The sequence below is a fragment of the Miscanthus floridulus genome, chromosome 1, assembly GCF_019320115.1.
Source record: "Miscanthus floridulus cultivar M001 chromosome 1, ASM1932011v1, whole genome shotgun sequence".
NCBI classification, from domain to species: Eukaryota; Viridiplantae; Streptophyta; class Magnoliopsida; order Poales; family Poaceae; genus Miscanthus; species Miscanthus floridulus.
Genome location: NC_089580.1, coordinates 73230295 through 73245534, shown reverse-complemented (window position 1 = coordinate 73245534; position 15240 = coordinate 73230295).

Below are 15240 nucleotides of genomic sequence, written 5' to 3'. Positions count from 1 at the left end.
TAAATTTAGCTTTAGAAAATAATTTGACTAATCTCTCGGAGACGCTCTAAGGATGAAAACGAATGAACAAAAAATGCCTCTACCATTTCTGTTTTTATATTTTTTTAACGAAACAGAAACAGGAAGGCAGCTGGAGCGAAAACGGTAGCGGGATAAGTGGTAATACGAAAACGGGTAAATACGATCGAAAAATATACGGAAACAAACGGTAAGCGGGAACTTAAACCGGAATTGATGCCATATATTACTGCTAAATACATAAGCCAAAGTGAATAAGTAAATAGATATTACACCTCACCAATCACTAGTGAGTCGCAGGCCTCAAATAAGTCCACACATACAACATTAAGAATCTAAGACAGCGACTAGAGGTGCGTTAGGGACCGTTTATATAAGAATCGTTTATAATCTAATCAATAAGTTGCGGTCTAAAAAGTCTCTATAGAAGAAAAAAAATAGAGATGTTTGGCGATCTTAATTATATACGAAGGGTGTAAAAGGGTGCCCCTGGCTTCCTCGACCATGTTCTGCAGGAGCGTCCGCTATTCCTCGAGCGAACCATCGGACTATCGGAGTCAGAGGGGAAAGCATCTTCGTGCCCGCCTGCTACCGAGCGGGTTGCTCGGCCATGGGGACTTGAGGCGCTGCCGGGGAGCAGTGCCTGCCTGCGAGCGAGCGGGTTCCTCGGCAATGGGTACCTGCCTCGGCCATCTGAGGCGCCGCCGGAGAGCAGATGCGGAAGCGGACCTGAGGCGCCACCGGGGGAGCAGTGCCCGCCTGCGAGCGAGTGGGTTCCTCGGCCATGGGCACCTCCCTCGGTTGCGGAGGCGCTAAGCCTGCGACGACGCAGCCGACTTTGCACATGCGCTCCGTGACATCACACCCGCAGACGAGCGGCACATAGTTTTTTTTTTTTTTGAGCGCGGCACACAGCTGTGTAGTCATACTTTGGGACCATGAACCTCCATGGAGCAGCAGAACAGGCAAAAGACATTGAAACTTTGGGATGGACTTATCCCGGCTAAATTATAAGCGTGATGAAAGCACGATCATCCCGGTCAAAAACGGGATATCAGAAATACGAACGGACAAACCTCCAACCGGCAAAGTGCAGCTTGTGATTGATTCTTATGGCACCCAAGTTGTAGGTCTAGCATGTCACGCTAGTTATTAGCATACGAATCATCACTTGGGGATTCACCACAACATGGACGTAGGCCGCCGGCAAGTAACCGAATCACGAGGATAAATTATTATGGTGACACTACTCGAGAACAGACTTTAGAACGATGTCCCAATTTGGCATTAGCCTCGGCATTTTTTTTTTGCCCCCGGGACTAGAAGGCCTTTAGTCCCGGTTGGTGTCTCCAATCGAGACTAAAGGTCCCTGCCCAACGGCTAAACCCCCAACCTTTAGTCCCGGTTGGTAATACCAACCCGGACTAAAGGTAGACCTTTTAGTCCCGGTTGGTAACACCAACCCGGACTAAAGGACCCTTTAGTCCCGGTTGGTAACACCAACCGGGACTAAAGGCCCCCGGATGGGTTAGTTCAAAAGGAAAGCATCCCATCCATTGTTAGATGTGTTGTGTAGGTGGGGTGGTAAGCTACGCGCGAGGCAGTGCATGGACGCAGCGGTGGGAGGCATTATTTTTTTTTAAAGCTGAGAGAATCTTTAGTCCCGGTTGTGGCAAACCGGGACTGGGACTAAAGAACAACACATTTAGCCCTGGATTGCTAGTCCCGGTTCCCGGATTGCTAGTCCCGGTTGGGAAACCGGGAGTAGAGCTAGTTCCCAACCGGGACTAAAGCTCATTTATGTAATAGTGTGATCTCTTGTTCTCGGTGGTTTGCTTCCACTTACACTTGTATTTTCATTCATATATTGTGCTTGTGTGGTAGTTGCTTGGTAGAGTAGCTCTCTAAAGTAGCTAGTTCTAGTTGTTCTTGTTAGCGGTAACTAGCTATTAGTTGTTCTCTAGTGTAGTTTTCTAGTGTAGTTAGTTGCTAGCAGCACTTTGGTGTTGTGATATAGATTAGAAACCCATTGCTACTAAAAATGTGTAGGAGCTTGCTTGGATGAGGTAGAACTAGAGCTTGTAGTTGCTGTCAGAGTCATTTGATATACTAATCATCTTTGCTCTAGTCGGACACTCATTGTGGTGCTGCTGCCTTTCTTTGCCGTCTTCCTCGTCTCCACCGTCGTGCTTGTGAGATGGACACAGACCTCCACGTCGGCCATTTCTACGGCGAGATGGACATCAACTTATGGAACGCAGAAACCTGGCGCGTCATGATCGACGGGTCCGGGGTGCTCGTCATGACGCCACAGATCCCCCTGACAATCCTTGTCACATCATCTTCAGGCTCAGGGACATCCCGCTACTCATCTTCGACGAGGGCCACCACGCCACTGGGAATTCCCTATATGCTTGTATTTTTAAGCTCATCCGAAGGTTGGAACCAATCCTCTTGTCTGTTAGCATGCACGTTTATCATATACTACCTTCGTTCTAAATGAATGTACCAAAAAAAAATCAAAACGACTTATAATTTGAAATGGAGGGAATAGTTTCCAAATCGCAATTCGGTAATAAACTTTAAGGCTACGTTTGCCACCTATATCAATTCAGGAGGTCCTATGTTTGTATGTGTCCTGTGGTCTGTGGGATCAATCATGATTGCTCTTTTTTTACACATTTATGTTTCAGTTAAGAGTCTTGGATGTTTTTTTTTATAAAAAAAGAGTCTCGGATGTTCTTGCCTTCTTTTCTCATGTATATCCAATATAATCCAGTGAATCAGGCCTTTAGGTGTAATTAGTGAACAACAAAATATTTTACGATCAATCTATATATAAACAGTCTCTCAAACTTCAGAAGTATTATACGTGTTTTTTATTATAAACTTTCAATTTCAAAGTTATTTTAATTAAACGACTTTTAACTTTTTCATTCACAATCATAACTTTATAACTTTTTTACGGGTCAGTACATAATAACTTTTTCTGCATCTCAAAGACCAACCAAATACATCTTTCGGTAAAGCTGCTTATAGGTCACCCGTCCATCCAAATGTATCCTTATAAGTCGCTCGCTCACTTTGCGCGTCGCCCATGTCGCGTGCTCGCTCAGCGCGCTGCGCGCCTTTGTTCCGGGACGAACCCCGCCCTTGACCGCGCTGCCCCCTGCTCGTGCCGCGCGGCTCCGCCCGCGCCCTCCTCCCCCCCCCCCCCGCCTACGCCGCATGCCCCACTCGGACTCGCGCCTCCCGTCGCGGTCGCTCTCCATCCGCCTGCCCCTGCCGCCGCCAAGCTCCACCCCGACGACCTCCGCGGCATCGAGTACCATGCCAGCATCAATGAGCCTCTATTTGTTCAAGTAGGAAGCAGATGCTACACTGAAAGTGTATGTTGCAAAGCTCGACGGCGGCACGAACCTCGGCAGGGGCAGGCGGATGGAGCGCGACCGCGACCGGAGGTGCGAGTCCGAGTGGGGCACGCGGCGCAGGCGGGGGGGGGGGGGGGGGGGGAGGGCGTGTTTCGGAGGTATGTTGCAAGTATCGTATCTCGGTGTTGTAAAAGTAGATCGGGATGTTGCACACGTTGTAATAGCTATATACATATGTTTCAAGTGTATGTTCCAAATATTTCATCGATTCCAAACGAATGTTGCAAGTTTTATCTAAATGTTGCAAAATTAGATCTAGATGTTGTATATACATGTATGTTACAAGCATATGTGTTTCATACGTATATTTATGAGTGTTTCATCTTGATATTGTATATGTTTGTAATAGTTTTTAAATATTTTCCAGATGCTTATTTCAAGCGTTTGAGACGCTTGTTCGATTTGGGTCCCTGGCTCTCTCCGCCCGCGGGGTACGGCGCGGTGCGGAGCTTTCGTCCAGCCCTGTTTTTTTTTCCTAATGCGGTTCACAGGCGTGTTCCTGCAGCTTGGTGGTAGACTGTGGTGCTGTTGGGGCGGTGATGTCATCATATCGCAGATCCTGGTGGTCAGCGCCTTGCGTGTGCTGTGATACTCGAGAAATGTTGCATTGCTTTGCTTGCTTCCGGAATTCAGAGTCTTGTGCGTGTCCAAGTTTGGTTCGTTGAGGCGTTGGCCCCATGTCGGTACGGGTGGGGTTGGGGGGCATTTGGTTATGGTATAGCACAGTAAAGCCGTAAATCATGCCGATTGCACTTGAAATACACATGGCTTGGGATTTGGGAACCACTGTTATCGCAAATTTGGAAGTGTTCGTAAGAAGCAGTTCTGTCTCTTGCTATTGCTAGGGATGTTGTTGTCGGTTTAGTACATTGTTGTGGGGAATTTTGGGCAATGGCAAAAACAGGAAGTGAGATGGTGATAACTTATTTACTCAAACCATAGTTTACAAAGTACCTCAGAGGAGTATTCCTTGGGTTTAGCTTTGGAAGTGTTTCACTGACGAAATATTAATGCAGTCCTCGGTTTTGTTTACTCTATGTAAGCACAGCATCGTAAATTTTGATCCAATTCTGGAATGCCCGTGAATGATCCTCAAATTTGTTTATAGAATTCTTGCTTTGTCTAAAGCACATAAAATGTACCTCAATTGTCATTCAGCTTCGGGGATTAGGTAAATGAATAACTGAATCAGTGTTAGTTGTGATGTTGGAATCCATTAACGATTGGAAAAAATTAAATAGACTGGATTAAGTTTAGGAAGATCAATATTTCCCTGTAATGGTCTTAGTCATCTTAGTGGTACCATTCAGTTGTGGTGCAGCTGAGCCAACCTGTAAATCATGCCAATTGCTTTTATGCTTCAAAGAAAAGGCTTGACAGCCACAGTTAACAATATTTTGTCAGCAGTGGATGGATTTTGAGTGTCGGCCAACATTTCTGTTGATTTAGCAGCTCAATGGGCTGCTTGTGCTGGGGACTGGGAGGCCATTCTTGGTTTAGTACATTTATACAGGGATTTTTTCTGTGAGTTCAGGTTTGTGCTAGACTATATAATGGCAAAAATAGGTAAGTGTGGCATGGTGGAATAGCCAGTCAACTTTAGTATTGAAGCCAGACAAACAGTAAATGGTGACGACTTATTTTTGTAAGCTATTGATTGTAACTGTGGGAAGTACTAGCACACTATTGAGCATCACTGTGGGATGCATTCCTTATAAGTGCACAGTTGGTAAGACAGCCCTGGGTGTTTTTGCTAGGAAGAAGACCTTCTCATGCAGGTTGAGAAAACTCTCGAACTCCTGCTCCACCCATACATAGCGGCACCGTAGCTCATATGAGAACGACCATGACATGGACCAGACTTTAGACCTATGCTTTGGTGTGAGACAGACGAGGGGATTTTTTTTAACTCAGCCTAAATTTCACTCCCACTAGGAGTCAAATCCAGAACCTAAGGAGTGCTACTAGAGCCACCAAACTAACCTAGCTAGAGGCCCGTTCACCCCACCTACATAAGTAATGGGGAACTACTGAATTTTGCACCTTAGGAGCATGCCATTAGTAATATTGGCCAGAACTCTATATTCTGCATTGATCCTCATATTTATTTATGGAAGTGTTGCTCTGTCCAAATGCACATTAAAATTGTTGTTCATTCGCCATCCAACTTTGGTGATTAGGTAAATGAATCAGTGTTAGTTGTGATGTTGGGGTCCATGAAAGATTGGACAAAATTAAATAGATTGGTCCTATGCATATTCTCCTAGCTTATTTAGAAACTTGTAATTGTGCAACACGTGGATGGGATGCTTATTCAGTATTATTTTGTCTTGGTGGGAAAGAAAATGCCTATGTTGTACTGGTATTGTATTGGTTTTAATTCAGTTCATTTTTTGTTAACCTGATTCTAGATATGTTGTGCTATGTTATTTTTTAACAACATTTCACCATTGACTTTGATCCAAAATAAGAGTCATCATGTACATTATGGTGTCCAAGCAGCCTAACTGCATAACTAAAAGGATTATGGTAGTTTGATCATGGCATATCTATGGAGCCAGTGCATAAATTTCATATTTGTGTTTCTTGAACATATGTCTGGATAACGGCATGAGTTTGTGCACTTTTTGTGGACCATTCCACCGATCCATCTTCAAATGCATATTTGTAGTTGTTATTTTTATTGTGTTACAACTTACAATATTACTATGTGATGCCATGGTCATTGAACCTCTTAATATCATACAGTTGTTCAGAAGTTTCCAGCAATTCACATCCGTCGGTGTTGTCAGTCCAGTGTATTTTACAAAGAATGTGTGCAAGATGGTTATGATATGTTATAGCTTACATCATGGAACCAAATCAGTACTGATTTTATTCATTTTAGCTGTTTTACTTGAGTTGTTATAGTACTATAAGCTAACAGCTGAAAATATCCTACAAATTTCAAATTGTCAGTCCCAATTACCTATAAGATAATAAGCTTGCACCTACCAGCTCAACAACTTTCACCTGCTTTGCACTGACTTGCGTGTGTTCTTACTGGAATTTTCCATGATCGTATTTCTTGCTGATGCCTTTATGACTGATAAATTGCTTCTATATCCATCTGTTTGTGTGTTGTCTTAAACAATGGCATTTGACTGTTGTCGGTGTTTTGGACCGAGGGGTCCTCAACCAACTAGTAAATTTATACTGCGTGTTCCCAATCCCGGATGGTGATGCAAAGAGACACAAAGTTTATACTGGTTCGGGTAATGGGTGCCCTACGTCCAGTTCAAGAGATCGATCTTGTATTCCTTGCACCGAAGTGCTCGTAGTAGGGGGTTACAAGCAGGGCGAGAGAGGGGGCTTAGTCCCAGGTCTCTTCGTGGTGTGGCGTGGATTGCTTGAGATGTTGATCTCAAGCCGTGGGAGAACTCGAGCGTTCGTCCATGCATTCGTGTGTGAATCAGTCGCGTGAGCCTAGGCCTAATCGTGAGTGTCCGATCCCCCAAAACGGCCCTGGTCCCTCCCTTTTATAGTTGAAGAGGGGACAAGGGTGGTACATGCGCTAGTCACATGGCGTCGTGCGAATGGAGGCGGCTTGTCCGAGCCCTGTAGCCTGTTGCTGTGACGGCGTGGTCGACGGAGTGGTCCTGTCCTTGAAGTACTGGGGCGACACGTCGGTCACATCTGTTCCTGTGCGTCGTGGGGGCTCCAGTGTTTGCTTGAAGCAGGGCGTAGCGGTCGACACGCCGGTTATCGTGTGCTGACTGCGAGAGAGGCCGAGGCTCAGCGGGTGCCGAGGCCGAGCCATCGTGGGAGGCTCGGCAGACACGAATCTCGAGGTTGTCGAGACCCTGAAGTAGATTGCTGTGGCTCGGAGGGAGCGGTTGGGCTTGCATGCTAATTCCGAGGCTGTGGTGACCCGGATTTGACTTCCCATGCCGCGTTGTTCCCAGGGCAAGGATTAGGTGGCACAGTGTAGTCCAGGCGCTGATCGTGTGCACAGCACCAGCGCACAGTGGCCGGTAACCCCTACCCTGTCTTGCTCTGGATGGTATGGCGTCGACGTGACCTCCCGTCCTATCGGCCACTCCATGGTGTCGAGCCGTCATCCGGCTGAGATTGCGGGGTGGTTGACGCATTAATGGGATACGGTGCGTTGTCGGGAAGATGGGTCGAGGCAGGGGCGACGGGCCATTGCCGAGCCGGCCTCGAGCGATACGGAGAATCGCTGTCTCATCCGAGGCCATATGCGTGGGGCCTCGGGCGAGACGGAGATTGGGTTCCTTGTCGAGGCCTCTCGTGCGCGGCCTCGCACGAGGCGGAGATTCATCAGGCCGTCGAGACCTCCCGTGCGAGGCCGAAGGCGAGGCGGAGAGCCGGTGCGCTCGAACGGGGCCGGTAATTAACCAATGGCTTACCTTCTGGCTTTGTTTTTTATGGGGTTGAAAAGGCTCTTTCGACATACGCTAGGGGTACCCCGATTTATGGTACCCGACAGTAGCCCCCGAGCCTCAGGGAGAGCGTGGGCGCTCTTCTTTAGGTTTTGATGAGGCTTGGCTTACGGTAGCTCCTAGCGGAACATTGTTTTTTGTACTTCGAGGCCTCGGTGGGTGCGCGTGAGCGCACCCGCCGGGTGTAGCCCCCGAGGCCCTGGGGGAGTGGATTCATTCCCCTAGGGTCTTTTTCTCACTTTGAGCGAGAGATTTTGCATTTGCCGAGCCCACAAGTGCGAGTTTGGGTCGCGGGGTTTAGGCAAGGTCGCAGGAAGAGCCCCCGAGCCTCTGCATGAAGCGAGAGGGCGATCGGGAGCTCCCCTAACTTTTTGTATGACCCTCGCGCTTCCTTTTCGCTTAGAAGGAGGGGTGGAATATGCTAGGCTACCCTCGGTGGGCGTGAGCGGTGACATTCCTGGTGAGCTGTTATCGGGTAGTCCGAGTGGAGGCCCGAGCCCCGTTCGCTAAGGGTCGGCTAGTGGTCCGGAGACGCACTCCAAGAGTACCAGAGGGTTTCTCTAGTGGGTGCCGGGGCCGTTCGCTGGGCCCCGGTGGCTCGTTGCCTCCCTACGGTGGGATCCCATTCGGAGACCACCCTACCGGTCTCGGACATGACTTGGGGCGTCCCGAGTGATCGTTTGCTCGGGCCTTGACCATACGTGGGCTCGCCCATAGTCATCCCTGACTCTGTTGCCCTGGGGCGGCTATGGAAACCCTAGGGGGGCCAGCCTTCGAACCCCTGGACCATAACGGGCTCGATACCCTTTATCGTGTTTTTAACGAAACTTCTAGTGTGGGCTTTGGTCGTTTGTCTTTGTCTTGGGTGCAGGAGGAGCCCCCGAGCCTCCGCGCGGAGCGAGAGGGCGGTCAGGTGTCCTCCTGAATTTTTTGTTTGACCCTCACATATCCTTTTTGTTCGGACAGAGGGGTTGTTTGCCGAGCCCATTTGGGTGCGAGCCTGGGTCGCTGGGTCTCGGTAAGGTTGCAGGAAGAACCCCCTAGCCTCCACATGGAGCGAGAGGGCCGTCAGGAGTTCCCCTGGCTTTTCGTACGCCCCTCGCATGTGAGGGTTTGTTTGCCGAGGCCCCCTTGGGTGCGAGCCTAGGTCGCGGGGTCTCGGCATATCTGCAGGAAGAGCCCCCTAGCCTCTACATGGAGCAAGAGGGCCGTCAGGAGCTCCCCTATCTTTTTGTACGACCCTCACGCTTCCTTTTCGCTCGGAAGGAGGGTTTGTTTTGCCGAGCCCCCTCGAGTGTGAGCTGGGGTCGCTGGGTCTCGGCAAGGTTGCAGGAAGAGCCCCTTAGCCTCTGCATAGAGCAAGAAGGCCGGCAGGGGTTCCCCTGGCTTTTTGTACGACCCTCGCACTTCCTTTTCGCTTGGAAGGAGGGGTGGAATGTGCCATGCTACCCTCAGTGGGCACGAGCGGTGGCACTTCCGGTGAGCTGTTATCGGGTAGTCCGAGTGGAGGCCCGTACCCCGTTCACTAGGGGTCGGCTAGCGGTCCAGAGACATACTCCAAGAGTACCAGAGGGTTCTTCTAGTGGGTGCCAGGGCCGTTCGCTGGGCCCCGGTGGCTCGTTGCCTCCCTACGGTGGGATCCCATTCGGAGACCTCCCTGCCGGTCTCAGACACGACTTTGGGTGTCCCAAGCGTTTCGCTTGCTTGGGTCTCGGCCCCGTATGGGCTCGCCCGCGGTCATCCCTGACTCTGTTGCCCTGGGGCGGCTGTCGAAACCCCTCGGGGCCTAGCCTTTGAACCCCTAGACCGTAATGGGCTCGGCACCTCGTTCCTTCGTCTGAAAGGAATAGGGTGGGGGATATCTCCCCCATTGGCTCGACAACAGCCGGTGCGCCTTTTGAGGCGATTTTCTTGGGGAGGCGAAACAACGCCTGCCGCCGCAGCGGTTGGACGCGACGTGGTGTCAGTGGTTGGAACGTAACTGTTCCTGCGATTAATGAGGAAAAGGTGGGCACGCGGGTGGCAAAATCGGATCAGGATTAACTGCGCCGGATCTTGGGGAAACTTCTCCGATTTTGTTGCCCGCCCGTTTCGCCTTCCCCCTGCATAAATACGCAATGAGCCTCGCCCCTCCCATTGTTACCTTGCCTGCATTAACTCTACCCTCCTTGAGCCGTCGCTAGAGTAGCGAGCACCGGGGAGAAGAAGGGAGAAGGGCGAGGTAGAGAGAGAGAGACAGGGAGAGAGACTCACCGCCATATTCAAAACCTCCATCACACCCATGGCCGGCGACATTGTTGTCATCGAGGCGGACCCGTGGGATCCATCTGATGTCACCGTGGAGGTGCTTCAGTCGCTCGTCAACGGTGGACTCCTTCGTCCGATGACCGACCCCAACAGGCCGGAGTGGATCGCCCCGTCGGGCGAGCCGGAGCTGAGGCCTCGCGACGGTTATGTCGTGAGCTTCGTGTCTTTTCACGAGCACGGCCTCGGCATCCCGGCGGACCGGTTCATGTGGGCGCTGCCACACTACTATGGCGTGGAGCTCCACAATTTCAACCCCAATTCCATTGCACAAGCGTCCATCTTCATCGCCGTCTGTGAGGGATACTTGGGGATTGCTCCCCATTAGGAGTTGTGGCTCCATCTCTTCCGGGCGGGGCATACCACCAAGCCGATGGGCACGTCAGGCACGAGGAAGGCGGTGAGGGCCGGCGGCTGCACTCTCCAAGTGCGCCAGGACTGCCAGCACCTCTACATCCTAGCCTAGCTCGCGTCATCCAATCGCCAATGGTACACGAGCTGGTTCTACCTCTGCAACGACGATGGTGGTCGCCCCTCCTACACTGGGCGGATTGTGGGGAGCTGCCTGGAGAGATGGAAGTACGGCGTCCTGAGGGAGGATCAGCCCAAGCTGTAGCTACTCTTGGAAGGACTGGAGAGGCTACGGGACCGCGGCCTTACTGCGGCTGTGGTTGTGGCCGCCTTCCACTACCGGAGGGTGCTGCCGTTGATGGCTCGGCGGCGGCGCCTGTTCAAGATGAGGCCGGATGAGCCGATCATGGGCATCCGGATGTCCGCCTCCGCCCTCTCTGACGAGGAAATTTTCCGCCGAGTGAGGGAGACGGTGGAGGTTTCGAAGATGAGGAGCGGCGGTCAGACCACCCTCGCGATGTGTCTGTCGCGGGGGTTCCTCTCGTTGGTAAGTCACACGCCGCTGCAGTCCCCGAGCCCTCTCTGTTTCTCATTATTTCTTGTTCCCTTATCCACGTTCACCGTTCCCATAGGGGATGAGGGACGTGCGAGCCTCCCCGCCGCCCGTTCCTAAGGACGCGAGGCGACGGGCGATCAACCGGGCGCATGCCGAGGCGCAAAAAAAGCGGAAGGACACCAAGGCGGCGAAGCGCACGAAGAAGATCCTCGCGCGCGAGGAACTGGACAAGCGCCGTCGGTAGCAAAGGAAGGACGGTCTCCCGTTGGAGGAGTCCCCTTCGCCGTCATTATCGATGGATGCCTCGAACGGGGATGACGAGGGTGAGGTGGGGCGAGGCCCCCTGGACCATCTCCCTGACATCGGGGAGACGGTGCCTGGGGCATCGGCAAGTAGTCCGGTGCTCCTAGAGGGAGGAGGAGCTGTCCCGGGGTCGGCAGTCACCCGCCCTAGGGTCGAGGCCGACCCACCCGAGGCGCGGGCGCTGGGCAAGCGTGCCGTCAGCCCAATGGGCCCGATGGCAGTAGCGGAGCAGGCGGTGGCGGGTGCAACGCCACCGCCCCCACAGAGGACCGAGGGAGCGCCACCGGCCGACGCCAGCGGATGCGGAGGCCGCGCCCCTACCGCCGCCACCGCCTTTGCAGACGAGGGTTGCAGTGCCGAAGCGGTTGCAGCCTCGCTCAGGGTAAGCGTATTTTTGGGTAGAGCCGCAGCGTTTTCCGTTCATTCTTTGGTCTCGTGCTGACCCTGTAGGTGATTTGTCCTTAGTCGGAAGCGACCTGCGGAGGTGCTTTCCTTAGCGCCCCTCAAGGTGCTCAAGGTGAGCCCCGGTTCCTCCGCCCACTGGGTGGCAGAGGCGCAAGCCGCCATACAATGCGGCGCGGTGTTGGTGAGGGCCGACCCGAAGGAGCCGGCCACCCAAGGAGGGGCTGCCGAGGTGACCCCGACATAGACGGGGGAGGGAGCGCTTCCGCCCCGTGAGGGCGAGGCTCATGAGTCGGATGGGGCCGAGGTGCCCTTAGTTGCTGAGGCCACCGAGGTCGAGGCCCCCAGGGTCTCTGAGGCTGAGGCGACAGAGGCCGGGGCGCCCAAGACCACCGAGGCCGTAGCGGCGGGGGTCGGTGTTTCCGCGACCACCGAGGCCATGATGGCGGAGGCCAGAGCCCCCGAGACCGTCGAGGCCATGATTGCGGAGGCCGGAGCCCCTGAGATCACCGAGGCCGCCATGATGGCGGCGAGGCCGTCTGCCCAGGAGGTAGAGATGAAGGCGGCGGAGGCCTTGGTGGCGCCCTTGGTTCAGGGCCCGCCGTCATTACGGGAGAGCGCCCGGGAGGCGGAGGTCCATCCGATCTCCTCCAACGATACTTCCTGGGCGTGGGAGGTGGTCGACGTCGAGGAGACTGGCACCGTGGAACAGCCGGTTCCGACCCTAGGCGAGGGAAGCTCGGCCCTTGTGCGGGTGCGACCCGAGCCTCGCGGGTGGGATCACCCGCGTGTACTGTGGCGGAGCCGGGACGACCCTGAGGGGGAGCCTCTATTCGCCCTCGAGGACACAGCCGAGGGCAGGTGCTGGGACACCTTCGAGCAATACCGCCAGCTGGCGGAGCGGTCACTACGGACGGCGCTGTCCGTGGTGGCCGACGAACTGCCTGGAGTCACCCAGGTTCGCGCTTTCTTTTCTCGTGTGATGTTGTCTTTTTTTGAGTTTTGTTGTAGTGTATGACCCCTGTTCTACTTCCCCAGGAGCTCGAGACCTGGTCCCTTGGGAAGTCGGTCTTTCTCCGGCGGGAGAGGGACGTCTGGGACCAGCTCCAGCGGCAAAAGGGCCTGCTTGTGGGTGCCAACGAGCTTCTGGCGGCGTGGAGCACGGAGGTGGAGGACCTTCGGCTTCATTGTGCCAACGCGAAGGTCGAGGTGGTCACGACCCAGGAGCAGGTCACCCCTTTGGTGGCGCGGGTCAAGGAGTTGGAGGAGGAGCTTACCCGTGTCGCCGGTGATCGGGATGCCTTCAAGTCCGGGGCTGAAGAAGCGATGGCCTCGGGCAAGGCCCTTGCTGGGCAACTAGGGGCGGAGCAAAGTGCACACTAGCTGACGAAAGGCGCCTTGGATGAGGCCCTTACGGTGGCTGAGGCCTCCCGGACCGAGGCTGTGGTCTAGAGGGGAAAGGCCGAGGGTGAGTACTGTCCCCTTCGTTTTCTTTGTTTTTCTTGTGTTCGCCTCCTAACTCCCTGGTGTGATGTAGAGCTAGGGAGAGAGGCTTCTAGGGCTGCCGAGGCTTCTTGGGTCAAGGCCCAACACCTGAAGGAAAAGGCCAAGGCTTCTCGGGCTGAGGCCCAGCGCTAGGGAGAGAAAGCCGAGGCCTCTGGGGTCGAGGCCCAATGCTAGGAGCAGAAGGCTAGGGGTGAGTTCCGCAGGCTTCCGTCCCTTTTTTGGCTCGTTTTTCTTCACGCTCAATCTCACTCCGTTTCCTTGGGTGCAGGGTCAGAGGCGGAGGTCACCCGGGCAGCCGAGGCTTCCGTTGCGGTGCAGGCGGTGCTCGAGACCAAGATTGGGGAGCACGAGACGCTGAAAGGTGCTGCCCGTACCGCCTGCGAGTCCTTGGAGATCGAGGGGGTTCAGTCAGGCAGCTCCCTTGGGAGCCGTTTGATTGCGCTGAGTGGCCAAATGCGCGAGCGGCTCCGAGGAGCGCTGTACACGGGTGTCAAGCGCGCGTTGGCCGTCATCGCCTCTCACTACATCGGCGTTGACCTCCCGACCATCAGTGATGGCTATGTCCTGCCTGACGATGACGAGGAGGCCGACACGGCGGTCACAAAGCTGATGGAGGCAGCGGAAGGCCCTGGCACAGCGCTGGCAATGCTGTTCGAAGAGGAGGTGGTCCCTCCCCTGCCGTCTACCGATGCTGGAGGCCCTGAGCCTTGACCTGGGCCCAAGAGGCCATGTAAATAGAGTATGAATTAACTTTTGTTTCGTAATGCTTGTGGCCGTCGAGGCCTCTTTTTAAAGTACTCGTGTTTCTTAGTTGTTTTTCTCATGTTTCCGAGCCTCTGCCCTCTGTTGCCTCTGATCAGATTTCTTTTGCAAAAAACCTCCTTGGAGCTTAAGCCATCCCTTGGGCGAGAGGTGGTGAGGGAGTGCCGTAGCCCAGAGGCGTAGGCCATCTCGTGACTCTACCGGCCTCCTGCCTAGGAAACAGACTTTTCGGTCCGTGGGTTTTTTACAACCGATTCGTCCGAGCGTGCTAGAGAGACTTGGCGTAGGAATTTTTTTCGAAAAATGACTGAAGAATGGTGCGTGGGACTTAGGGGGGAGTCCCCCATCTAGCCCCTGAGGGAGGCTTGGTTCTATAGAGGCAGAGTCGAGTCTCCCTTATAGTGTTATCATATTGCTGAGACCCACGATGGGCTCGGGGGGTTTCTCGAAAAATTAGAACAACTAAAGAACGCTTCTTAATTGTATTCCGAGAAACAATATATACAATGCTTGGAAATTTAAGGGTAAAAGCGACGTAGCTGTTCTATGTTCCAAGCGTTGGTGAAGATTTCGCCCTTCTCGTTGGCTAGCTTGTAGGTCCTGGGCTTCAGTACTTGGGCGACGATGTACGGCCCTTCCCACGGTGGGGTCAGCTTGTGGCGGCCCTTGTTGCTCTGTGTTAGCCTCAACACCAGGTCGCCTACCTTCAAGTCTTGGCTTCGAATGCGCTGAGCCTGATAGCGCCGTAGGGCTTGCTGGTACTTGGCTGAATGTAGCAGCGCAACGTCTCAGGCTTCCTCCAGTTGGTCGAGGGCGTCCTCGTGGGCGGTGCGGTTGCTTTGCTTGTTGTAGGCCTATAGCCTCGGGGAACCATATTCCAAGTCAATGGGGAGGATGGCCTCGGCACCATAGACCAGAAAGAAAGGTGTGAACCCCATGGCTTGGCTTGGAGTGTTCCTTAGGCTCCAGGTGACCGATGGGAGTTCGGCGAGCCATTTCTTGCCAAAGTTCTTCAATCGGTTGTAAATTCTTGGCTTGAGGCCTTGTAGGATCATGCCATTGGCACGTTCTACTTGGCCGTTTGTCCTTGGGTGTCCTACGGCCGACCAGGCCACACGGATGTGGTGGTCATCGCAGAACGTCAAGAATTTTTTGCCGGTGAACT